The sequence below is a fragment of the Muntiacus reevesi genome, chromosome 3 (assembly GCF_963930625.1).
Source record: "Muntiacus reevesi chromosome 3, mMunRee1.1, whole genome shotgun sequence".
Taxonomy (NCBI): Eukaryota; Metazoa; Chordata; class Mammalia; order Artiodactyla; family Cervidae; genus Muntiacus; species Muntiacus reevesi.
In genome coordinates, this window is record NC_089251.1 from 158,577,462 (window position 1) to 158,603,004 (window position 25,543).

At 50.8% G+C, this 25,543-nt stretch overlaps 1 protein-coding gene across 5 annotated transcripts in view; it reads left to right on the plus strand.

The window, feature by feature from the left end:
* RPS6KA2 (ribosomal protein S6 kinase A2) overlaps nucleotides 1-25,543 on the plus strand; it is a 331,320-nt gene that overhangs the window by 209,971 nt on the left and 95,806 nt on the right. Inside the window, exon 1 of one of the 5 annotated variants that reach the window (XM_065931000.1) lies at nucleotides 22,651-22,759. The exons of 3 other annotated variants lie outside the window; for them this stretch is intronic. The gene's annotated coding sequence lies outside the window, so the exon portion shown is untranslated. One more of the 5 variants, XM_065930999.1, reaches the window with a different exon arrangement.

Below are 25,543 nucleotides of genomic sequence, written 5' to 3' on the forward strand. Positions count from 1 at the left end.
ATGTTAACTTCACTCTTTCATTTGTTAAAACATCTTCCCTCCAGCGTGGTTTGGGAAGTCACACAGCCTTTACTGACGGGCAGCTTGTGGAAGCAGAAGCTGTGTGCACAGCCTGTGATTTATGTTCATAGTCTTGGCTACGGCAGTGCCTCTGCTTGCTGGGGAAGTGAGCAACGGTGCAGAAACTGCCGGTTTTTTAAGTATTTGCTCCGTCTTGGTTTGTTAGTTTAAAATCACTCTTGTCTTTTGTTTAAAAAAATATATAGGACCACCTCGGAAATCTTTCTGATCATCTGAGTAAGACTGTTATATTTTAAAATGGGGCTTCCCCGATGGCTCAGCGGGTAAAGAATCTGCCTTCAATGCAGGAGACAGAGGAGACGCAGGTTCAGTCCTTGCAAGAAGATCCCCTGGGGTAGGAAATGGCAACCCACTCCAGCATTTTTGCCTGGAGAATCCCAGGGACAGAGGAGCCTGGCGGGATACAGTCCTCGGGGTGGCAAACAGTTGCACACGACTGAGTGACTGGCCACGCACCCACACGTTTTAAAGTAATAACTTTCTTTTTATAGAGGCCATGACTTGGATATTTTACGACTTTAGAAAGTCCAGCTTTTCAAGCTGCTTGCTGAATTAACGTGGTTTTTCTGCGGTTATTTGCATGGTAACTTGTCCCCATTTTTCCATCATGCTTATGCAGTTATATTTAAAACAGTCTCGCGGGGCCCCGAGGGTTGCTGTGTCAGGTCACCTGGAGACGATGGGGAGTCTGTGTGATCATGAGGTGTGTTATTACCTGTGATGCTGCCTAACTGCATCCTGATCAGACTGAATAGAAATGATTTTCTTTGAGTTTAATGGAATTGAAAATCATTTGCCTTTGAACTCTTTATTAAATTTTTTAAGATATCTTGAATTTTATTTCCAAGTTGGCAAAATCCCAGACCACTTCCCTGCCCAGCTTATCGATTCTGGGTCGGTCTCCCTCCTTCTGCGACTCTCCAAGAACTTGAGTGTTTATGATCATGACCAGGGAAATCTCAGGAAGAACTTCCACCAGGACAGTCAATACAACAAACCCATGTGAGCCTCACGGCGAGCGCTCACTCTGTAAGCACCTGGCCCTCGGTGATGCTCCCGGGACAGGGCTGCCTTGCTGGCAGGTGTCTGCTGCTCCACCGTCCGGGTGAGGAGTTCCCCACCCCCAGCGCTGGGGGGCGGTGCGCACAGCAGGGCCTCGACCCCAAGAAGGCCAGGCACCCGCTGCAAGCCTTGCCATCTCCTGCAGCGGATCGCGGGGCGATGCTCTGCATTCATGCATGCAGAGTGTGAAGCTCAAAAGCACGGGCCAGGGTCGGGGCGGCGTCCCTGGGGCGTGTATGGCCAGCAGGTGATGCTCAGCTGGCCTTTGCAGGGCTGGTCTCGTCCCCGGGGCAGACTTTCTGTGTCTGAGGCAGCTTTGTGGACGGAGTATAAGGGAGACCACCCCTGCCAGAGACGGGGGGCACTTGCTAGTGGTCCCTGACAGCCCCAGGCACCTGGGGGAGCCGCTGTCCCCTGGGCAGGGGTGCCACACGTGCAGAAGATGCCTGCCCTCGCCCACCCTACGGCCTCTGTGCCCTGAGCCCCAGAGCGCTCCCCTCCCCTTGTTCCTCCTTCAGGCTGGAGGGGCCCTGGGGCCCTGGGGGCTCCGCTCTGCATCCTCTGTGTGGGGGACGCCCGTGGGGTCCTCAGTGACCAGCCCTGCTGCTCCTCCAGCACCGGGCAGCCAAAGGGACGGGAGGTCCAGCTCTGCACCTGTGTCCTGGGCACAAAAGCCCACCTGGGGGCCGGGGGCTCGGGCGAGGGGACGGGCCCCCAGGACAGCCCTTCAGGGAGGCCCTCGGCATGATGCTCCAATGCAGAGCTGGAGGGTCCTTCCTGTGACTCCCGCCGAGGGGGCCTCCCTCCGCCCTCCCGACCGCCCCCTCTGCGGCCGCGCCATCACGCTGCCTGAGGACGGGCCTCTTTCGCTGACCGTGTTCCCTCTGATTCAGCGCGGTGAGATGTCTGTGTTCGCTTCCTAATCAAAATTAGTCATTGTGCACACTGATGTCAGAAGTTGGGACACTTTTTTACCAATGTTTATTAACTAATATGTGGAAGACACCACCTCAGAATTCAGAAAACTATCTAGAAAGTTAGAATCCTCATAAATGCCACCACTCAGGCTTAAATATATGACATCTGGGGACATTTTCATTCTTTTGGAAGTGTGTCTCTGCATAATCTTGCCATCATTCTGAACACGGAACTTGGTATCCTTTAAAAAGACTGAACTCTATAAGTATGTTCTCATGTCATTAAATATCATCATAAGTGGATTTTATTTTACATATAGAGATCTATTGTCTCTCTTTATTTAAACATTAGGTGTTTAAATTAGACGTTTCTCCCCTCATGTGTCTCATTGTGCGTGCATAAATGCTAAGTCTCTCAGTCGGGTCCAGCTCTTTCCAGCCCCATGGACTATAGTCCATGGGATTCTCCAGGCAAGAATGCTGGAGTGGGTTGCCATTTCCTTCTCAAAGGGATCGTCCCGACCCAGGGATCGAAGTCATGGCTCCTGCATCGCACATGGGTCCTTAACCACGGAGCCATGGGGAGGCCTTGTCTCACTGCAACTAATGCTGAAACGGCATCCTTAGAGGTAAATATCTTCTTCCTCTGATTTCTCCCCCAAAGTCTCGGAATGAAATCACTTGTTTCACGATTAAGGCTTTGGCTCAAAGGTGCCAAGTTGCTTTCCAGAACAAGTGTCGCATCTTAGTTTACCCTGACGGTTGCCAGTAGGTGATCAGTACATTTGGCACACACTGGATATTTTTTTTTTCAACATCTTGGCTGACTCAGTTCAGTTCAGTTCAGTTCAGTTGCTTAGTCGTGTCTGACTCTTTGCGACCACATGAATCGCAGCATGCCAGGCCTCCCTGTCCATCACCAACTCCCAGAGTTTACTCAAACTCATGCCCATCGAGTCGGTGATGCTATCAAGCCATCTCATCCTCTGTCGTCCCCTTCTCCTCCTGCCCTCCATCTTTCCCAGCATCAGGGTCTTTTCCAATGAGTCAACTCTTCGCATGAGGTGGCCAAAATATTGGAGTTTCAGCCTCAACATCAGTCCTTCCAATGAACACCCAGGACTGATCTCCTTTAGGATGGACTGGTAGGATCTCCTTGCAGTCCAAGGGACTCTCAAGAGTCTTCTCCAACACCACAGTTCAAAAGCATCAATTTTTCAGCGCTCAGCTTTCTTCACAGTCCAACTCTCCCATCCATACATGACCACTGGAAAAACCATAGCTTTGACCAGACGCACCTTTGTTGGCAAAGTAATATCTCTGCTTTTTAATATGCTATCTGGGTTGGTCATAACTTTCTTTCCAAGGAGTAAGCGTCTTTTAATTTCATGGCTGCAGTCACCATCTGCAGTGATTTTGGATCCCAGAAAAATAAAGTCTGACACTGTTTCCATTGTCTCTCCATCATTTCCCGTGAGGTGATGGGACCAGATGCCATGATATTAGATTTCTGAATGTTGAGCTTTAAGCCAACTTTTTCACTCTCCTCTTTCACGTTCATCAAGAAGCTTTTTAGTTCCTCTTCACTTTCTGCCATAAGGGTGGTGTCATCTGCATATCTGAGGTTATTGATATTTCTCCCGGCAATCTTGACTCCAGCTTGTGCTTCTTCCAGCCAAGCGTTTCTCATGATGTACTCTGCATATAAGTTAAATAAGAACGGTGACAATATACAGTCTTGACGTACTCGTTTTCCTATTTGGAACCAGTCTGTTGTTCCATGTCCAGTTCTAACTGATGCTTCCTGACCTGCATACAGGTTTCTCAAGAGGCAGGTCAGGTGGTCTGATATTCCCATGTCTTTCAAAATTTTCCACAGTTCATTGTGATCCACACAGATGAAGACTTTGATGTAGTCAATAAAGCAGAAGTAGATGTTTTTCTGGAACTCTCTTGCTTTTTTGATAATCCAGTGGATATTGGCAATTTGATGTCTCGTTTCTCTGCCTTTTCTAAATCCAGCTTGAACATCTGGAAGTTCTCGGTTCACGTATTGCTGAAGCCTGGCTTGGAGAATTTTGAGCATTACTTTGCTAGCGTGTGAGATGAGTGCAATTGTGCGGTAGTTTGAGCATTCTTTGGGATTGCCCTTCTTAGGGATTGGAATGAAAACTGACCTTTTCCAGTCCTGTGGCCACTGCTGAGTTTTCCAGATTTGCTGGCATATTGAGTGCAGCACTTTCACAGCATCATCTTTCAGGATTTGAAATAGCTCAACTGGAATTCCATCACATCCCCTAGCTTTGTTCGTAGTGATGCTTTCTAAGGCCCACTTGACTTCACTTTCCAGGATGTCTGGCTCTAGGTGAGTGATCACACCATCTTGATTATCTGAGTCGTGAAGATCCTTTTTGTACAGTTTTTCTGTGTATTGTTGCCACCTCTTCTTAATATCTTCTGCTTCTATTAGGTCCATACCATTTCTGTCCTTTATTGAGCCCATCTTTGCCTGAAGTGTTCCCTTGATGTCTCTAATTTTCTTGAAGAGATCTCTAGTCTTTCCCATTCTATTGTTTTCCTCTGTTTCTTTGCACTGATCACTGAGGAAGGCTTTCTTATCTCTCCTTGCTATTCTTTGGAACTCTGCATTCAGATGGGAATATCTTTCCTTTTCTCCTTTGCTTTTCACTTCTCTTCTTTTCACAGCTATTTGTAAGGCCTCCTCAGACAACCATTTTGCTTTTTTGCATTTCTTTTCCATGGAGATGGTCTTGATCCCTGTCTCCTGTACAATGTCACGAACCTCCGTCCATAGTTCATCAGGCACCTTATCTATCAGATCTAGTCCCTTAAATCTATTTCTCACTTCCACTGTAAAATCAGAAGGGATTTGATTTAGGTCATACATGAATGGTCTAGTGGTTTTTCCCCACTTCTTCAGGTTAAGTCTGAATTTGGCAATAAGAAGTTCATGATCTGACCCACAGTCAACTCCTGGTCTTGTTTTTGCTGACTATATAGAGCTTCTCCATCTTTGGCTGCAAAGAATATAATCAATCTGATTTCGGTGTTGACCATCTGGTGATGTCCATCTGTAGAATCTTCTCTTGTGTTGTTGGAAGAGGGTGTTTGCTGTGACCAGTGCATTCTCTTGGCCAAACTCTATTAGCCTTTGCCCTGCTTCATTCTATACTCCAAGGTCAAATTTGCCTGTTACTCCAGGTGTTTCTTGACTTCCTACTTTTGCATTCCAGTCCCCTATAATGAAAAGGACATCTTTTTTGGGTATTAGTTCTAGAAGGTCTTGTAGGTCTTCATAGAACCGTTCAAGTTCGGCTTCTTCAGCGTTACTGGTTGGGGCATAGGCTTGGATTACCGTGATATTGAATGGTTTGCCTTGGAAATGAACAGAGATCATTCTGTCATTTTTGAGATTGCATCCAAGTACTGCATTTCGGACTCTTTTGTTTATCATGATGGCTGCTCCATTTCTTCTAAGGGATTCCTGCCCACAGTAGTAGATATAATAGTCATCTGAGTTAAATTCCCCCATTCCAGTCCATTTTAGTTCACTAACTAGTTAGAGCAAAAACAAATGGTCTTATCTGTTTAATTGTATCTCTGTGACAGCTGGTGAGGTACTTGAAAAAAATAAATTTCTTGGATATTTAGTTTCCTTACATGTAAACTGTCTTCTGTCTCCACTAACCAGCTTTAATTTTGGGGGTGCCAGTCCCCACACACAGACACACACATAGGTCACACCACAGATGTATCACACAGGCACACATGCACGTTACACACGTCACACAGATACACATCACATCACAGACACGCACACCATAGACACACACACACACACAAAAGTCACACACACACACACACACACAAGTCACACACACACACACACACACACTCGTCAACTTTTCCTTTGGCTCCAAGTCTTTTCCTGGTTTGTCCCTGGCCTTTTAGTGTCCTTTATGGGCTTTCCCAGTGGCTCAGTGGTAAAGAATTCTCCTGCAATGCAGAAGACACAGGAGATGCAGGTTCGATCCCTGGGTCGGGAAGATTCCCTGGAGGAGGGCATGGAAACCGACTGCAGTGTTCGTGCCTGGAGAATCCTGAGGACAGAGGAGCCTGGCGGGCTACAGTGTATATGGTCACAAAGAGTGGAACACAACTGAAGCGACTTTGCACACACGTGTGGGCTTTTAGCATCTACGACCTTTCCCGTACTTGCATCCTTTCTGCTTTGCCCCCGCCTCTTCCTTCCGTCTCCCATCCTGAAACGGGATGTCTTCATGACACTGGAAAGTATTAACCACACGCAGGTTCCCAGCATTTCTTTCTCATCCAATCCACTGTGTGTCTCTGTAATATTTTGGTCTACTTTTCCATATACCATTTAGTTGGTATTTTTATTGATAGGTGTGGACCCGTTGCCATTTACTTTGTTGTTTTGGGTTTGCGTTTATACAGCCTTTCTGCATTTCCTGTCTAGAGAAGATCCTTTAGCATTTGTTGAAGAGCTGGTTTGGTGGTGCTGAATTTTCTCAGCTTTCGTTTGTCTGTAAAGCTTTTGAATTCTCCTTCATATCTGAATGAGATCCTTGCTGGGTACAGTAATCTAGGTTGTAGGTTATTCTCTTTCATAAGAACAAATATTAAAAGGAGCAAGGGAGAAACAACAAATAACACACAAAGAGATTCCCATAAGTATAACAGCTGATCTATCAATAAACACCCTTCAGGCCAGAAGGGGATGGCAGGACATACTTAAAGTAGTTGTTATTTTTAATATTTTATTACTCCTTTGAATGTTACCTAGCTTCCCTGTTGCATTCTTGGTTTATAAGGATGGAATTGCATTTTGTGTTTTGCTTTGCATCCAAACCTATTATTAGATCTAATATATTTATTTTGGTTTATGCTTTTAGTATGCTAAACATACTCTCACACTGCCTTTGACCTACAATTGTAGTGCTTATTTCTATTTCTGTGCTTATTGCATCTTCTAGAATTTCCAAGGGAGTGTTAAATAGTGATGGTAATTACATGTGCTTTTGTAAGTCCTATAGTTTGGGGTAGGAGTGTTTCTCTTTTTGCAGATGAAATGCAAGAAAGAAAGATTAAGGCATTTGTCACTGGTGACATTAAATTCTGCCTGTTGAACAGTTAGAGCTGTCCAGGTACCTTCCTGTCTTGGGTCAGCGGAGAGAAGGCAGCTGAGACCAGATGGCATGACCCCTTTGTATGCTCAGTCTTGGGAATTCAGGACGTTGTGTGACACGTTTCCTGTGTGTGAGCTTTTGCATGATTTTCTGGGGAGAAGAGGGCAACACTGCATCACGTCCTCAAGGATTTCTGTCCCCAGGAAACTTGAGATCTGCTGCCTGCAACCAGGTTGGCGTTGGTGGTTACAGGTGGAGAGCAGCCGTGGGGGGTTGGGGTGGTCCCTGGGCCGCAGGTGGAGGCATGTTGGGCGGTGAGTCCGTGACCTCACCCCCAGACTGGAGACGAGACCCCGCCCGGGGGGTCCTGGAGCAAGCCTGCCCCAGCGCGGACGCCGCAGCTCGAGGAATTCCCCGTGCCGCTGTTTCCCCAAACAAGTTGGCTTTTAGATTAAGACAACGGAAAGAGGTTTCCCTGGGCCAGTTATCTTTTAGCAGACCCTTGGTGAATTTAAGTCGCTCACGGGTGGCCTGAGAGGGGTGTACCTTCTGTGCTCCGTGGCCTGAGCTGGTCTCCATGTCCCAGTGTGGCCCGCGCACCTCACATTACAATCACCTGCAAACATCCCTGTCTGTGCTTGGAGCTCGCCTCTGGTCGGAAACGGTTTCTTGGAGACCTGGTCCTGCCGCTCTGCCAGCATTTCTCCACAGTCATCTGCACACGTCTGTTTGTTGTTTAGTCACTAAGTCGTGTCTGACTCTTTGTGACCCCATGAACCGCAGCACGCCAGGCTTCTCTGTCCATCACCAGCTCCCAGAGTTCACTCAAACTCATGTCTATCTAGTTGGCAATGGCATCCAGCCATCTCATCCTCTGTTGTCCCCTTCTCCTCCTGCCCTCAATCTTTCCCAGCATCAGGGTTGTTTCCAAAGAGTCAGCTCTTTGCATCAGGTGGCCAAAGTATTGGAGCTTCAGCTTCAGCATCAGTCCTTTCAATGAATATTCCAGGTTGAATTCCTTTAGGATTGACTGGTTTCATCGCCTTGCAGTCCAATGGACCCTTAAGAGTCTTCTCTAGCACCACAATTTGAAAGCATCAGTTCTTTGGCGCTCAGCCTTCTTTATGGTCCAGCGCTCACATCCATACATGACCACTGGAAAAAACCATAGCTTTGACTAGATGGACCTTTGTTGGCAAAGTGATGTCTCTGCTTTTTAACATGCTGTCTAGGTTTGTCATAGGTTTCCTTCCAAGGAGCAGGCGTCTTTTAATTTTGTGGCTGCAGTCACCATCCACAGTGATTTTGGAGCCCTAGAAAATAAAATCTGTCTCTGTCTCCAGTTTGTCCCCTTCTCACATTAAGCTGGACCGCTGGGAAATGGACCAAAGCTAGTTCTCTGTTTTTTATTCCCCTTCCGGTGTTGCTTGTCTCTCTCACTTGGGCACCGTGTTTCGCTCTGGTTTCTGAGTCACTGCTGTGAATCTCCTGGTTGCAGCTTCTATTAATCAGGCATGCTCAGGCCGTGTGTGGAGGACACAGACCAAGGTCTTGTCCGAGTCTGCAGCCCGGGGGCCAGGTACCCGAGCTGTCACCAGCAAGTCCCTGGAGCATCACTTGTAAGTCCTGCTTTAGCAAGACCATCAGATCGGCCCCGGGGGACTTGGCCCTGAGTCAACCCAGTGTCAGAGTCAGGGTGAGGTCGCTACTTACCGAAGAGTGTTCAGAGGACCCCTGAAGTTTCATGCCTTCCTAATTTGCCTGAGTAGCTCATCGTGGATCTTTCTGTCCATTAATCCATCTGACCCTGTTCTGGAAGCTGTTTTCATCATACTCCCAACTCTTTGGGCCAGTAAGTCCCTGCAAACTTTACATTTGCTGCATGCTGTGTAAACAAGACTGTGTGAGTCAGCGCGGCCCGAGGGAAAGTCCCTCTGATCCAGTCCATGCTCTGTGATATCACAGCCTGTGTGCCTCTGGCCCTGACCTCTGGGTGGCCGCCGTGTGACCTTGAGCTGCTACTGCGCTTCTCCAGGCCCAGGTGGGCGCAGGGGGAGGATGGAGCCCCTCGCCCAGCGGCCTGAGGGCCGGAAGTGCCCCGAAGGGCTAGAAGAGACTCCAGGCCAGTGCCTAGCGCTGCTCAGAACCTGAGGAGACCGGACGCAGCGAAGGCCCTGGGGCGGAGGGGACAGAGTGTTGCACAGATGCCATGGTCCCCGCCTGCTGAGCTCTGTTTCCCAGGGACTGAGGGCTGATGCTTCTGCATCATCCAGAGACGGAGCCTCCGGCTGGACCGGAGACACCCGCTCTGCATCCCCAGGGGCGATGTTGAGGCCACAGAGGGGAGGGGGTCGGGTGGGGGAGGGGAGCAGGGGCTGCACACCCAGCGCGTGGGCGGGTCCCTTTGCAGACACTCAGAATGGGAGGGTGGAAATGCCTCGGCGGAACGTTCTGGAAACGGTGCTGAGGTTGTGTAGTCAATCAGTCATGTCTGACTCTGAGACCCCACAGACTGTAGCCCGCCAGGCTCCTCTGTCCATGGGATTCTCCAGAAAAGAATACGGGAGTGGGTTGCCATCTCCCCCTCCAGGGATCTTCCCGACCCAGGGATCGACACCGCACCTCCTGTGTTGGCCAGTGGATTCCTACCCCTGAGACCCCAGGGAAGCCCGAGGCTGTGGTCGGCTCCTCCTGAGAAGGGCTGTGGCCGCGTCTCAGTGACGGCAGCACCAGGGCCTAGGGCGCGGGCTCAGGACTGGAGGAACGGTCCTTTCCCGCGTTGTGGATAATACACTTACGACAGGTCGTCATGTAGCTTCTGAAGCCCTGAGTCCCAGTCTGGGTTGATGTGAAACCCTTCCCATCCTCCGTCCCTCCCCAGGTGCCAGCTGTCTCTCTCGGGAGGGAACTCTCAGAGTGACGCGGCGGTTTTGCACCCAGAGGGATGACCGTCCTCCCCGTGTCCTGCTGCGGAGCTCACGGACACGGTCTCCTGAGATGACCCGAGCTGACTGGCCCTGCCTGCAGTCCTGAGTCTCTGCACGAGGCTCAGAGCTCTCTGTCTTCGGGACTATTGTGGGGCTTGGGGGTTGGGAGTCCACCCTGGTCTGAGCTGATTTCCCCCAGGCCGTCACACCACCTCTCCAGGCGGGCACCCGGCTCCTCTGGCCGATGATTCACAGGCTCAGGGCATCCCCCGCGAATTCCAGCCTAAACCCCCTGGGCCTGACTCCTCCCCCGCAAGATCCCGGTACAGGTGGGGAGCGGGGAGCCAGCCGCACTCGGGGACCAGCCAGGCCCGCGTGGGGAGCAGTTGTCTGGCAGCCCGTCCACGCGGGGGAGCCCCTCTGGACGGGCGGTGGGGCGGGACCACCGCGACCCTGATGGTCACCCACATCACCTGGGTCAGTGCCAGCTTGGGCCAGATGAGCCAGAATAAATTGCACACGCCAGCCTCCCAGGGCGGGCTGGAGGAAAGGCGATGCGAAGAGGGAATCCGCAACTTTGACTTTGAAAACCAGTTCCTTCTCGTCGTCTCGGCGGTCTTTCAGGTTAAAGAGTGGACCGGTTCCCTGGGAGGAACGCTCTGGAATTGGCTGTAAAGTAAATTATTTGGAGGTTGGAGGCACAGGGGAGCCGGAGAGCCCCCCCGCAGGTGGCCGAGCAGAGCGTCCTTCTAACCCGCTTTCATGTCCCGGCCCAGGATGAGCGGTGCCCTCTTAGGGTCGTTAAGTTTTATAAGAGCCCCGTGCGAGCTGTTAACCTAGATTCACTGCTTGGAATCACTTTGGTGTGAGCATAAAACTGGCTTCTCTGAAGCTCAACTCCACTGCTTAAAGGTTTTATAAGTGGCATGTGAAGTGTGGCTTTGGGCGAGATTGTGTTAGAAATCCCGTGTCCCTTTTCCCTTGTAAACGTTAGGGGTTCACTCCAGGAGCCCTGGGAGGAGTAAAGCCGGCTGCTTGTTGCACATGGGGCCGCTCCTAGGTCGTATCAGTAAAGCCCTGTGGTATTGATGTCTTGACGGGTGAGGAGGCTCCTGTGATTCGGACAGGGTTCAGCCGGCAAGAGAGTGAACCCTTCTAGAAGCAACCCTCCCCTCCTCATCCGGCAGCCGCTGGTTTTCTGCTGCACCTCTTCCTGGGTGACTCATTCACTGCCTCTGTCATCGCTGCCGTGTCACAGAGGGCTTGGACACAGGGCAGCACGTGTCCCTAGGCTTCTGTCCGATGCAGGCCCCCCCAGGCCTGCAGAGAGGAGGGCTGGCCGCTCGGCTACCGGGGAGAAGCCGTCTGCAGCCACACGGGTGGACACTCTAGTGCAGGGCCCCCAGCCTCTGGGATCGAATGCCTGGTGATCCGGGGTGGAACTGATGTAATAATAGAAATAAAATGCACAGTAATTGTGTGTGTGTGTGTCGCTCAGTCGTGTCCGACTCTGTGACCCTGTGGACTGCAGCCTGCCAGGCTCCTCTGTCCATGAAATTCTCCAGGCAAGAGTACTGGAGTGGGTTGCCAGTTCCTGCTCCAGAGGATCTACCTGATTCAGGGATTGAACCCGGTTCTCCTGCACTGCAGGTGTCGTGTGCCTTGAATCATCCTGAAACCATCCCTGCCCCCACTGGTCTGAGGAGAAATTGCCTTCCATGAAACCATTCCCTGGTGCCAAAAATGTTGGGGCCAGGTTCAGGAGACTTTGAGGAGAATGTGTGTGCACACCCCCACTTGGAGGAAAGGCGGTTTAAATTCTTGATACTGAAACCAACAGCCCCGGGTTTCTTTTGAATTTTAAATGGTCTGAGGGTTGAACACGCTTCCCGCAGGGTGAGAGTGAGGGCTGGCACCCTGGATGCCCATGCCGGCAAGTGGGCAGGAGCCTTGGGGAAAAAACACCGTATTGGCCTCTGAGATGCCCCGAAGGGCCATAGGACAGGCCACCTACATGGCAATGAGGGACCCCTGGTGCCATTTCTTGGACCTGTGCTCAAGGAGGGGTCAGGAAAGAAGAAACGAGGTGAAATAGACAGCTGCTGAAAGGATGAATAGACTTGGGCCAGAAAGCAGGCTTCTCCCCTCCCGGTGGGGGGCGGGGAGGTGCACCCAGGCGTGTTCCCCCGAGGCTCCTGCCCCCTGCGCCTGGCGCCCTGGACGTTGGTGACAACCCCAGCCTTTTTCTTCCGCAGCTGCAGCCCGTCATCATGGGCTTTGTCGGTCTCCCCAGGCATGTCAAGACCCCGATCCCATCTGAATTCTGGTCAGACAGCCCAATGCATGGAAGGTTTCTTATTCGGTCCTGTGATACACATTTCAGTCACGTCCCTTCTTCAGTACGACGGGGCAGATAACGTATTAACTTTGCATCTTCCTTCATTGTGCTTCGTTGTTACTTACGGTAAAGTATTTGTTAAAGAGAACGTAAGACTAGTTTTTCTTTCTCAAGTACACTGAAATATGTGTTTTCATGTTAGTCGCTCAGTCGTGTCCGACTCTTAATGACCCCGTGGACTGTAGCCCACCAGGCTCCTCTGTCCATGGGATTCTCCAGGCAAGAACACTGGAGTGGGTAAGCCAGCCATACCTTCTCCAGGGGATCTTCTTGACCCAGGGATCGAACCCGAGTCTCCTGCACGGCAGGTGGATTCTTTACCATCTGAGCCACGAGGGGAGCTCCTGAAATACGTGCTGTAGGTTCCAGGAACTGGACAGTGCCTAGCGACGCTCCCCCCAGATCCACAAGGCGCATGTGTGTGTCGGCGTGCTCACCGACGGCCTGTGTCCAGATGTGAAGGTGGGTATGGAGGTGTCCGAAGTCCGAGCTGAGCACAGGTCAGTCTGGGTGACTCCTTTGCATCTGGCAGCCCAGGGACCAGAAGGACCCCTGTGATTTGATTTCGTGTCAGCTCATACCCACACCTCTTCTAGTTTCTCATCAGACTCCATTAGAAGAAATTGTTGACAGTTCTTGGAAAATATGGCCCGTTTGTCCAGGCACAGATTTCCTCTTTTTGGTAACCTTTGACTCAGACACATTACCGAATCTCAGCAAAGTCTTTTATTGGTATGTTTAGACATGGGATGTGTTTACTGACTACAGTGTCGTTAATAACTAGTGTTTAATAAGAAAAGTGTTCATCACTTAGGTACTTTTCAGCAGCTATAGGAATGGTCTTTCCCATAATGCTCGGTATAAGAGGAAAGCCTTCAGGGACTCACAAGTCAAGGAAAATGAAAATGGAATCATGATGACATGAAGGAGCCCATGTGGGTGAATTTAGCACCTCCTGAGCAGGGCAGAGTTCCGCAAGCAGCCATCCTCATCAGGCCAGACAGGTGACGCAGAGGCCTGGGGGGTGGTGGTCCTGAAGCTGGCAGGAGTGTCATAAGGAAGGCATGGAAATCACGAGGAAGGGGAAGGACCCCACCTGTCCATCACGGATCCCACCACACGCCCGCGAGGAACGCAGATTTGTGTGCTTAGGCGGACTGTTCCTGCCTCAAGCTATTTCAGAGCATTTGAGTCCGAATTGCGGAAGAAATGGATCATTTTTACGTGGTATCTATCGAATGGGCGTTTTCTGTCATCACTTGGGCAGCAATCTAGCTACACAGGGAAATGGCCGAAGAACAAAATATCACTAAGTTCATTTCAAAATCAGGTTTGTAAAGTTACCAAATCTTTGTGAAACTCTTGACTGCTTTCCATCCAATGGGCCCCCAGTGTACATGCAATTTATGTATTTTTAAGACTTGCAACAGAGGTGCTGGTGGTGTGGTCCGGAGCATCCCCTCAGCTTTATCCAGGGTGGAAGGTCACACTATTTTCTTAAAAAAAAGCAACCCACACGCACAAGCCTGCATTTCTTTCCGACCGCGCTGTGGTTTGGGTGCTTGATTTCACGTCCCGTGGGCCAGCGTGTGTATGTGACCGCGGCCGGGGGAGGCCGTGTGCTGATGGCCATGAACCCCCGTCCCTCCCTCTCACACGCTGCAGCCTCTGTCCGCCTCGTCCAACCAGCACACGTCGGGAGGAGGAGGGCAGAGAAGCCCCTCTGGGATCTGTGTTCCGTCAGCAGCTCCCGGTCCAGTCATGAGTTCTTTCTATCCGGTTTTCACAACAGAAGAGACAGGTTAAGCTTCCTCTCCCATGCAGCCCTGTAAAGCAGGCCTGGCAACCGGGGAATATTGCAGTCTTGAGGCTTGAGGCAGAGGTTCAGATGTGCACAAACCAGTGAAAAATCGCGGAACTCTTGCTTAAGGAGAGGGGCAGCCGTTGTTTCCCGGGGAATCATTATTTGAAAAGTTCGAGGGATAATGAGAACAGTATGTCAGCTGGTGGGAAGAAGAATGTGAAAGTTGAACTTAGACGCTGTGTCAGCTGCTTCGGTGATCATTCTAAGAGTTCCTCACTCCAGGAGCTGCCCGAGGTCATTCCCCGGAGTCCCTGTGTGCCTGTGCACACACACACGTGCACACACATGCACACACATGCACACACGTGCACATACAGAGGGTGGGGTGCAGTTTCAGCCTCCACTTCAGGGCAGCCTGCTGGTGAGAGCCCCTTCCTGGACAAAGATGCCCTTTTCCAGGAACAGGCTCTGACCTCAGCCTGTGACTGAGTCCAGTGGGGCTCAGTTCTGGGTCCATCCAAGAGGACGATGTACATCTCAGTGGGGTTTGCACGACTGTTGCAGAGCGATCCTCCTGGGAAAGGAGAGCAGTTTGGAAACATTCAAAAACAGATGATAATCAGTGGGTGTCTTTCTTAAATAGCTCGGTGTATAAGTAAGTGCTGGCAGAAATGAGCCCAGTCCGTGTAAATCTGTGCCCTGTGTCTGGCTCAGGGATAGTGTCATCGACTGGGAGACGAGCCACGTGTGTGGGGGCCGGGAGGGGAGGGCTGTCCCTGAGGGAGGGGCCTTGGTCCTGAGCCCAGGACGTTCGCCGCTCATACACATCACCCGTGGTGGCCATTCTGTTTAAATGAATCTTGGTCCTTCCAAACGTGGTCTGTATCAAGGAGTTCAACGAAAACCAAACGTGTGAGTAAGCATGAGTAAGTGGCCAAGGTCCTGGATGCCTGCCGCCTGCGAGTTCGGCCTGCCGTGAGGGTTTTAAATTCAGCAGTTTTGTGTAAGTGGGTCCGTGTGTTAATGACGATGGAACATCGTGCACAGCTGGACCGCAGAACTCACGGAGCACCTGCCCGCTGCCAGGCCCCTGCCCTGCCTCTTAGTTCAGGACTTAGGTACAGTGGCTGGTCCGTCACTGCTGAACCCCCAGGTAGGGAATTACTCATCCTCATCTGTAGGAAATGAGAGAACTTCTACTCGGCAGCTCAGGATAATAGCCTCAGCTGAAAGGGGTCTTCTAAACAAGTCCTCAGATCCCCCTTCCTGGTGAAAGAGTGAACCTCTGACATATTCTGCCAGAGCCTCAGAAAAGTCGGGCTTTTCTCCAGCGTCACTTCAACCCCTGTTGTAGACAAAGTGTGTGATCCTGAATTACAAGATACCTGGATTTGCTGGATGGGGCTGAAGCATTCTGGCAAAACCCCAAGCTAGGTTAGACTTCTGCAAGCGTTTAAAATATGCTTTCTTTGAATTTAAAAAGTATATATAATGCAAATCACACTCCACGAATGTGGAGAATGTGGAAAGTTCCCCAGCCTGTCTTACACCACGAATGAGAATGGATCTCAGCAGGTTAGCTCAGTCAGGCTACAAGCCTGGTTCTACAGACATGCTCTGGGCGTTCCACACACCATTCTTAAACCATCTGCAAGGTGTTCATTTATTCTGTAAATGCTTGTTGCGTAAGTGCCATGTGCAGGCCGCTTTGAGGTCGGAGGGCAACACTGGGAACAGAATGGTGTCCGCAGCGGGGGTTAAACTGGGAATGAAAATGCTGCTGCAGAATCTCTCATTTCCCCAGGAAGTGTCTCCCGGCAGCCGCTTCTCTGGATCAGGCTCGCAGGTCATTAGATAACAAGCCCTTGAGGCCGAGGAAGCCCATCTAACGTGGAGGAAAAGTGTGATTGGCCGGCTTCCGCCGTGGCCCTACGGCAGACCCCGAGGTCATCAGTCTTTGGTGTTCTGTAAACCTCAGCCGTGCTGACTGCCCGGTTCAAGTGACAAGGCCACTCTCCCGGGTGAGTCAATCCAGTGCATCCGCTCGCTAGAAATACTTCATCGGTGCTCATGACTCTTTGGAAATCTGTGACTTTTAGCTCATATTGGCAAAAGCTGACATATGTGTGGAGCTCACCAGTTAGCTTTTAGAAGGTATCATTTGGGGCGGAGTTTGAACAACTCTGCCCTCGGGAGTGGAGGGCAGTGTGATGTGGGTGGGCTGGTGGGGGCATTTGAAAACATTTAGCAGAATGTTTTGTAATTATTTTTAGTGTCAGCTAAGTTGGTTAAAAAGGAAGAGGGATGGTTATTCAGCTGATTTCTTTGAACGAGGTTGTGGCCAAAAGTTTCACCTTTTCAAAGATTTTGAAACCTGATGAAAGCATGTTGTCACTGAAATTGTTTAAGCTTAATTCTGAAGTTCATGAGTGTTTTCTGTTTGGATTTTGTTTGTAAGAATCTCCAGGATAAGGGAACACAGCCAGGGCTGGCGACGGCCGCCTGCACTCTGAGGCTCGGATAATGGACTGGCAGTCTTCTCTGAGGATATTGGGACGACTGACTTTTAGGGGGAAATGATTGTGACCAGGGTGTTTACAGTGGTTCTCAGCTATTGCCCTAAGTGTCACCATCGTGCATTGGCCTTGTATGGGGGACGCCGCTCATGTAGAATCTTCCCTAGATTTAGGGATTAATGATCCAATCACTTTGCCGACAAAGGTCCATCTAGTCAAAGATACTGTTTTTCCAGTAGTCATGTATGGATGTGAGAACTGGACCATAAAGAAGGTTGAGCACCTGAGAACTGATGCTTTTGAATTTGGTGTTGGAGAAGACTCTTGAGAGTCCCTTGGACTGCAAGGAGATCCAACCAGTCAATCCTGAAATACATTAACCTTGAATATTCATCGGAAGGACTGATGCTGAAGCTGAAGCTCCACTACTTTGACCACCTGCTTCGAAGAACTGAATCATTGGAAAAGACACTGATGCTGGGAAAGATTGAAGGCAGGAGGAGAAGGGGACGACAGAGGATGAGATGGCTGGATGGCATGACCGACTCTTTGGATATGAGTGTGAGCAAGCTCTGGGAGTTGGTGATGGACAGGGAAGCCTGGCGTGCTGCAGTCCATGGGGTCACAGAGAGTCGGACACGACAGAGCGATTGAACAGCAAGAACGATCTAACACACACAGATTACAGAAGTGACTGCAGTTGATTTTGTTTAGATTACTACTCATGACTATTGAAGGAAAAAAAGTAAACCCTTCATGTTTATATCTACAAAGCTATTAAGAGGAATAAATTTATCACACAAGTCATTTTGTCTAATATTTCATAGCAGACAGTCATCTTTAATTTCACTTTTAAATTTTTTTCTATTTTTCAGTTTCCAGTAAATTCATCCCACCCACCCCCAAACAGCCCACCTCTCAGAAAAACTACTCTATTCCCTCCCTGGCCACCGGCCAAGCTGGGAAATTTGTATGGTCTCTGTGTCACACATTCTGATGTTTACCGTCTCTGCCATGATAGGAAATGCGTGTTCATCCACAATATGAATCTCAGAATGTTGAGTTTAAAAATTCTAATAGCTTTAAAAATATTGAGCCTTTCTTTTCCACCAAATGGTAGGTTTATTCTTCGCATCCAGAAATGGCATCCTAATTGTTTCATGTTGGTTTCCATCTTTTTGTTTTCTTACGACAAGTTATTTGAACTTATCTGCTTTTCAAAACTCACAGTTTATTTTGCATAAACTCTCCATTGTATTTCAGTATTGGATACATAGTAATGGGTGAATATAGGACATGTGGACAGTTAGCAAGATGATTTTATTGATTTAAATTTCTTGTTATAGATGCCTGCATCTTCTTGCTCATTTTTACATTTGTATATAAAAGAATTCAGAAAGCAAAAGAAAGAAAATTAGTCATTTATGTTCCTCTGACACTATCCCTGTTAACATCTTGATGTATTTCCCGTAAATGTTTTTCCTACAAATCTTTTAAATGTGAATATAACCGTCATGTACGGAAAATTTATTTACTGCCTTCTTTAGTTTAAAATCTTAAGTTTCTTTTGACTTTGCAAGTAGACTTCAAAGTCACTTTTTAAAAGTGTTTTATTCTGAAGTAGTTATAGAGCAACAGAAAGTTACAAAAACTAGGGCAGAGGTCTGTCTGCCCTTCCCCCGTTCCTCCCCTGGTCGTAACTTTTAGAACCAGGTTGTATGCTTAGTCACTCAGTCGCGTCCGACTCTTTGCCACCCTGTGGACGGTAGCCCATCAGGCTCCTCTGTCCGTGGGATTCTAGGCAAGGATGCGGGAGTGGGTCGCTGTGCCTTCCTGACCCAGGAAGGTTCCCGGAGGCTATCCCTCCTGCTGCTGCTTCCCACATCTAGAGACACACTATGACAATGATTGACCTTATAGGACTATATGTGTGGTCAGTCATTTCGAGTCACCTAATCATCATTCATCTTATCAGAGACTCAGTCACACATTTGGTAATGCAAGAACCAATCAGTCAGTTAGTTCAATCGCTCAGTCGTGTCCCACTCTTTGCGACCCCATGGACTGCAGCACACCAGGCCTCCCTGTCCATCATCAACTCCAGGAGTTTACTCGAACTCATGTCCATTGAGTCCGTGATGCCATCCAACCACCTCATCCTCTGTCGTCCCCTTCTCCTCTTGCCTTCAATCCCTCCCAGCATCAGGGTCTTTTCAAATGAGTCAGCTCTTCACATCAGGTGGCCAAAGTATTGGAGTTTCAGCTTTAACATCATTCCTTCAATGAACATTCAGGGCTGATTTCCATTAGGATGGACTGGTTGGATCTCCTTGCAATCCAAGGGACTCTCAAGAGTCCTCTCCAACACCACAGTTTAGAAGCATCAATTTTTCAGCGCTCAACTTTCTTTATAGTCCAACTCTCACATCCATACATGACCACTGGAAAAACCATAGCCTTGACTAGACGGACCTTTGTTGGCAAAGTAATGTCTCTGCTTTTTAATATGCTGTCTAGGTTGGTCATAACTTTCCTTCCAAGGAGTAAGCGTCTTTTTGTAAAATAGGCAGACTGCAAGTAATATCGCTAGTAATGCTAATGTGACGTTGGTGGTAAAGAATTCACCTGTCAGTGCAGGAGACATAAGAGACAGGAGTTCAGTCCCTGGGTTGGAGAGATCCCCTGGAGGAGGGCATGGAGACTCTTCCAGTATTCTTGCTGGAGAATCCCATGGACACAGGAGCCATGGTTACAGTCCCTGGGGTCGTAAAGAGTCAAACACGATGGAAGCAACGTAGCATGCACAGCATGCAAGTAAGTAGTTAAGCTAAGAACTTCCGTTAGGAGGGGTCCAGTGTCTCCTAGGTTGTCTGACACTTTGGCTCTGTACCAATCACCATCTTTAAAGGAAGTGATGTGTTGGCATTGGACACAAAGTCCATCAAAAACATCTGCACGCACGAGGCTAGTGGAGGGTGACCCCTTACAGGATGGAGGAAGGCATGCTCTGTCTGACACAGAAGGAGAACCTTTCGTCTCTGTGGCCGAGCCAGTATTTCTGCCATTGGGGAGGTCTGGTTCATGCAAAAGGCAGACACACAGTGAAAACCAGAGGGGAGGGAGGAGGCCCAAATGGGCAGAGAAAATGTTTTATGTTTGCATTTTTCTTGGCTTGCCTTAGCATCGGAGCTTTTCTTTTCAGCATCAGTGTGATCCTTGGGGACTGGCTTTTGTACTGAGCGTCTTTCTGTGAGGCGCCTGTCATGCGGGGCATCAGTAGCCTGTGCTTTTTATTGCCGCCGGATGATGAATCCCAGTTTGCTTAAGCATTTACGTTGGAGGACGTCTGGGCTGTTTCCTGTTTGGGAGTAGAGCTGCTGTGAATATCATGCTCAGGTTTCTGCGCGGACCTCGTCTTCGCTTCCCTGGGATGAGCGTGTGAGGATGCGGTTGCTGGGCTGTGGGGTAAGGTCACGTTTCATTTTGTAGGATGCCAGCGGCGGGACCATCTTCCATCCCCACCAGCCATGGAGGGGAGACCCGTTTCTGCTGCATGCTCGCCAGCATTTGATGTTGTCACTGTATTTCTTCTGTTTTAACCACTGATGGGTGTGCAGCGATGCCTGACTGTGGTCTTGCCTTTCTCTCGCGGCTACCGACGTTGGATATGTTTTCACATGCTGGTTTGCCATCTGTAGCTCTTAGGTGAAATGACTGTTTCTCTCTTTTGCCCACTTTCTGATGGGATTCTTTGTTTTATTTTGCTGTGGAGCTTTGAGGATCCCTCATTTGTTATAGATACGACACCACGGTTGCGAAAGCGGTCTGTAGATCTCTCCTGGCGTGTAGCTTGTCTTTTCATCTTCTTGGCAGAATCTTCACAGAGCAAAAGTTTTAAGTTCAGTGTGATAATCTTTCCTCCTTTGGATCAAGCTTTGGAGATCATGTCTGAGAATTTTTACCCTAGACCTGGGTCCTGAAGCTTCTTCCCCCAAAATTTTACAGTTTTATGTTTTGCATTTTAAGTCTGTGATCCATTTTCACTTCATTGTATAAAGCAGGGGATTTTAGGCCCCCCCCTTTTTTTTTGCCTCGGAGGTCCAGTGCTCCAACCCCGTTTATTGAAAATACTGTCCTTCTTCTGCTGAGTCTCTCCTTGACACCTCCGAGAATCCACTAGGTGTGTCTGAATAGGTTCACTCCAGGCTGTCTGCTCCTGTCAGTCTGTGCGTCTGTCCTTCCCTCAGTCCTTCACTGTCTTGATTACTGGAGCTGCGTTGTAAGCGTTAACATCTGTAGAGTGATTCCTCCCACTTTATTATTTTTTTTTTAAATGGGCTTTATTGATTTTGAATGACGTTGTCTGTCTATAGGGAGCCCTGCTCAGGTTTTGATGGGAACTGCATTACCCTGCAGACCAATACTGGGAGAATTACGCTCATCTGCTGAGTTTTCCAGTCTGTGAACATGAGTGCCTCCCCACTTGTGTAGCTCTTCTTCGGTTGCGTTCAGGCACATCTGTAGTTTTCAGCACCCTGATATCGTGTGTGTTTCGGTAGTTTTCTCCTACACATTTCATTATTCTGGGAGCAACTGTAAATGGCATAACCACTTTTAATGCCTTTGTAAAATGTCACCTGGCGGATGTCGTCATCACTTAATTCTTCCGCGTTTTGGGGGACATTTACAGCGTTTCTCATTTTCTCACTCTTATAAAGAAAATCATTGTAACAAGCAGCTTTCTGTGTTCAGATTGTTTTTTTCTCACTTTACACTGTTGTGACAGCGCTCTGAGTCTGAGGACAAAAGGGAGAAGATGCTGAGTCTGTGTGTGGCGCACGGCACGCGTGACGCCTGCTGCCCCCGCATCACCCTCTGCACTCGGCGCAGTCTGTAAAGTCGTGCTGAAGAATAAAGACCCACCACCCCGTCCTCACACCTGCAGCCGCCCCGGGGTGGACACTGACCACCTGCCCACTGTCGCTTCCCCGAGCAGACGTGTCTGCTGCAGGACCTGTGGGCACCCGTGTCCATCCACGGTTTGGGGCTCTTTAGAGATTCCTCGGGGCATCTTAACAAACCCAAGTCATAGTAACGACGTTCTCATCCACGTGAGAAATGACTCTTTGCAAAGCACCTCCTTGAAGGTAACTTTCAAGATGAGATGAAGCGCGTCAACAGGCCCCAAGAGAACCTGCGCTCGGAACACGGCATCCAGACCCTGGGGCCTCAGACCGTTGTCCCCTCCCAGCTCGTGTTCCACAGAACTTTGCTTCTCAGGGGCTCGAGGGTTGATGGGGCTGACTAGAGTGAACCCACCCAAGGGACGTCCAGCTGTCGGAGCCGGGGAGCCTGCAGCCTGCGTGTTGGTGGAACGTCTGCACGCTCCGCCGCCCGAGGGGAGGCCCCTGCAGGGATGCTGCTCTGTCTGCCCAGCACCGTTTATAATAGAAGCTTCCAGGGCGTGACCTGCATAGCCTGTGATTTATAAAAACACCAGCAGACTGCAAGGCTTTCAGAAGGAAGGAAGGGAAGATAATTTGAGGGGATGGCCGGCAGTGGGGGTGAAGAAAGACAGAAGCCGGGAGGCACTTTCATTTCAAAACAGAGGGAAGCACCCAACTTGCCTTAATAAGCAAAATTAATAGGGGTAGGGGTGGGAGGAGCGGAGAGAGGTCTGGTGGGAGGGCAAAGGAAGGAACCGGAAGGGAGACGCGTCTCAGCCGCTCCTCCTCCGACCTCTCCCCTTGCGCTGCTCTGATGGAGGAGCCCCAGCGTAGCCCGCGCAGACCCTGAGGGGCTTCCGGGGCAGCTCAGCGCTGCCTTCTGAAGGTGGGGGGTGGCTCTCTGCCGCTGGCCACCCCTGGCTGCTGGCCCTGGGCTGTGAGTTAGTCCTGCGACTGCCTTGGCTGCTGGGTCACTTTCTTGGGTCGAAAAAAGGAAAAACGCCATTCTAGTGTGGGTGAGAGAAGAGAGCCCTGTGTGGACCGTGTGATCTGTCCTCGGGGAGTTCGGGCGGCCGCGGGCATCGGCCAGGCGGGTCTGTGGGCAGCGCCCCGGGGGAGGCACACCTCGGACACCAGGCGGGCCTCCCCCTGCGCTGCGCCCACACCCTCCCCTGCATCTCGGGGCCCCTGCCTCACGCCTCTGGTCTCCCTGCTTGTCCCCTTGCTCCTCTGACTTCAGGAGGGTGTGCGCTTCTTCAGGCGGGTGTCCTCGTTCTGTCTGGAGGCCCGCGAGTGCCCGCAAGACCAGCTGGAGTTCCACTCTTGCGGGAGAAGTGTTGCCATCCTAAATGGCGCGGCTTATATTTAGCCTTTGGAAGCGGAGTGGAGGCTTTGCGTAGAAGTAGCTTCCCGAGGACTGATTGGCCCAGTGCAGCTGGTCCTGTAATTTCATCTCGCACTTGCTCACACCAGCGGGCGCAGACACAGTGGCGGAGCCGTGTAAAGGGCGATTTAAAGGGCAGAGAAGATTCTGTGATGCATCAGTCATTCGTCTCAGGAGCCTCCTTGGGTGGGTCGGGGAGGAGGCAGGGCTGCCTGGAGTCCATCTCCCATCCGGGCGCACTGGGAGGTTGGATCCACTCGAGGCCAGCCTCTGGTTCCCTGGAGAAGCCGCCTGACCTGCCTGGAAGGAGGCGGCTCCTTCTGGCTGGGAGTCTGGGGCTCCCGCCCGGTCCTTCCTTCCTTGTGTTATGACGCTAACATAACACTGCCTCCTGGGGGCTTTGTCATGAGCAGGCTGTGTTGTTAGTTCTGGCTGTTTTATGGGGGGGAGGGGTTGTGCTCCCCAGAGGGCTTCCCAGGTGGCCCTAGCGGTAAAGAATCTGGCTGCCAGTGCAGGAGTCGCAGGAGACGCGGGTTCGATCCCTGGGTCAGGAAGATCCCCTGGAGGAGGGCACGGCAACCCTCTCCAGTATTCTCGCCTGGAGAACCCCATGGACAGAGGAGCCTGGTGGGCTTACAGCTCACAGGGTCACAAAGAGTTGGACAAAACTTACCGACTGAGCACACTCACGTGCCCCCTAGCGGGACTCTTCAGGGGTCCCCGTCTCCCCTCCCTGGAGGCAGCAGACAAGCTACACGGTGACTTCTGTCTGCAAAGCGTTTCTGAACTTCCTTCCTAGCAGTATGGGGGGCTATGTGTGGGGAGTCCTCTTCCTGAAAACGAAAGCCTGGATAAAATATCTTTCAGTTAAATGCACTGATGAGCTGGGAGGCGGAGCAGATGCTCAAGGCCCATGCTGGTGTCAGAGCAGCCCACAGGTCGGGGAGCCTCCTCTCACCCCCGACCTCAGGCTGAGACCCCGGAGAGGAGCGCACGCAGCCCTGAGGTCTCCCCAGGCACGCCCAGGATGCCGCCGCTGACGGTCCCGGGGGGAGATCCAGTCCTGAGCGTCGGCATTTAGATGGTGACATGGAACCCCCAGATGGGATGAGGTCCCCAGGAGGCGATGGCCTGGGAGAAGGGGCCGGGACCAAGTTGGGGGGTGATGTTGAGAGACGGATAAAGGCCGAGCCCTCGGGACCTCCCAGGGGGCCTGATGTCCTCGAATCCAAGTGGGGAAGCTGGGGTGGTGGCTGGTGCCCGGCGCTGCAGACACTGAGGCCTGACCACGGGGTTCAGCCCCGCGGAGGGCATTGATGAGCGGTCGGTGAGCCGTGTAGGGTGGGGCAGGTGCCCAGGGGAGGGCAGCCCAAAGTCTGTGTTTTGCTGAGAAGGATGCAGACAGAACAGCCTGTTTGTGTGTGGCTGGGAGCCAGCGGTAGGTAGGGTGGGAGTGGGGAGGGCAGATGAGCGGGATTTCCCCCGGGGAGCCCCGACCTTCAACCTTCGCAGAGATTACAGGTTCCGCAGCCCCGGCCTGGCACCTGGAATCTGCATTTGTAGCAGGTTCCCTGGTGGGTCTGATGCTGGGGCACGTGGCGACGCTGAGAATCTCTGCAGAAAGGTGTCACTCCTGGGTCAGCACAGCGGGTTTGGGGTCTGGTGGAAGGACCACGGAGCCCCACGGGGGTCCCCCGGGGTGTCAGCCTCTGCGGACCCACGCTCTCAGCGGGCCCCTGAGAGCCAGGCCGTGGTTCCCTGGCTCTCTCCCCACCTGCCTGCTCCATTATCAGCCACAGGAGAGGGGAGGGCCAGCCTAGCAGGATTTGCTGGGAGCGGGTCAGAGTTAGCCAATTTCCTTCTTCTTTTCTGCGTTTTCATAAGCCACCTATTTAATCATTTACTCTCGGCCCTTTCTGGGAGTTAATTTCCTGCGCAAGAATCAGTGATTTCTAGAATGGCCCCGCCGCCTTTGGTAGAGACCCAGCTCACACTTGCCCAGTTTTTCTTTTCTACGTTTTTGTCATTACTATTTTGCCACTTTTGATCTGCATTTACTTCTCATGAATCTCCCCCCTTTAATGATATGGAAAGCAGATGATTCAGAAGGGAGGAAATTTCCTGCCAAGGTGACTTTGGCACGGGGCGGGGCTTGGAGGACACCTCACCGGTCCCCTCTGGCCCGATACCAGGTCCCTTCACTGCCTGTCTGCCTCGATACCCATGGGGGAACGCCTTCCATCCGTCAGAATTCAAGCCCAGTTCAATGGGAGATTCTAGAATTCACTGTCACAAATTAGTCTGTCACATATCGATGTCATTTCAACAACTCCTTAC